This window comes from Amphimedon queenslandica, unplaced genomic scaffold (genome assembly GCF_000090795.2).
Source record: "Amphimedon queenslandica unplaced genomic scaffold, v1.1 AMPQUscaffold_12072, whole genome shotgun sequence".
Lineage (NCBI taxonomy): Eukaryota > Metazoa > Porifera > Demospongiae > Haplosclerida > Niphatidae > Amphimedon > Amphimedon queenslandica.
Window position 1 is genome coordinate 7,652 of NW_003547689.1, and position 1,208 is coordinate 8,859.

Genomic DNA, 1,208 nt, shown 5'->3' on the forward strand with positions numbered 1-1,208 from the left:
TGACGTCATTAGGCAATCATATGAACATGTTAAAGGATCAAAAGAGTAAGAGAGAGGGAGAGAGAAGGGGAACAGATTTTGAAAAATACTCTTACGGAATTTAACAATCTTGACTTGAATAAGTTTTTGTAGGTACATGTGTACATGTACATGTAGTACTAGTAATTTAATTATTGGTAATATATACATGTTCATGTGAATTGACATGTATGTAAAGAAATAAGTATTGTGACATATATGTACATGTACATGTATAAGGCATGTACATGAACATGTAGATACGGTACCTTATATTATTGTTAGTATACATGTAAATGTACATGTAAATGTACATGTACATATACATGTATGTGTAAATAATATAATGTAGTGACATGTAAGGTTTACATGTAAATGTACGCGTACAAGAATTAATGAGTACATGTATGAAAAAGGAGAGATAGAGGTACATATATAAATGCATGTATATTTAACCCTTTTATTCCTTTCAGGTCATTTCCAATACTGGAGGTTCATTTTCTGAAATATTCGACTCGTGAAATTTATCGCAACTACATTGACTGTGTGAGGTGGTTCGGTCGACTAGCGTTTTCTAAAAGTTGTGAGAATAGTTTGATACTTTGGAGACCTCCCAGACCTGACGATAAGCCACAACAGAAATCCTTTCAAGTTTTACAAAAGTAAGAAAGAGGAAGGGAAGGAGAAAGAGGGACGAGAGGGGGAAAGGGTTTTGAAATCCTCATTATTAGGTTTGAGGTTCTGAACTGTGAGATATGGTATATTCGCTTTGCAATGGACAGGAAAATGAAAGTAAAAAAGTTTAATAATTCACTAAGAATCAATAGAAATGTATATGAGCCTGTATTTAATAGTATAATGTACTACACATATTTAAAAAGCATTGCCAAATGTTAATGCTTTAATGTACAGTGTCTGTTATTACACATGTGCTATTAAGTGTTTCACATTACAAATAAAACGTATATGTATCTTGAAAACATACGGTTTTTATTTAAATGTTTCCTGCAACGACAGCACTAAAAGCCGTGACAGCAATTGTTGCAGCAATTGGTTTAATAAGATATGAAACGTCTCCTTCATTTTGAGGCATTCCAGTTACTAATTGTCCATCAGGATTAGCAAGAGATTCCATATCTGATCTATAAACTGGGGCTGGCATAAAAAGATTTTTTAGTCGTTCAAACTGG

At 32.9% G+C, this 1,208-nt stretch overlaps 1 protein-coding gene and 1 long non-coding RNA gene across 2 annotated transcripts in view; both read left to right on the plus strand.

The window, feature by feature from the left end:
- LOC109588470 (uncharacterized) lies at nucleotides 1-799 on the plus strand. Its single transcript, XR_002188179.1, has 3 exons — nucleotides 1-45; nucleotides 492-680; nucleotides 750-799. It is a non-coding gene; the product is annotated as an uncharacterized LOC109588470 (long non-coding RNA).
- Nucleotides 1-1,208, plus strand: part of LOC105314994 (polycomb protein eed-like) — a gene marked incomplete at both ends in the record, with an annotated part of 6,278 nt that overhangs the window by 1,928 nt on the left and 3,142 nt on the right. The gene's annotated exons all lie outside the window — the stretch shown is intronic.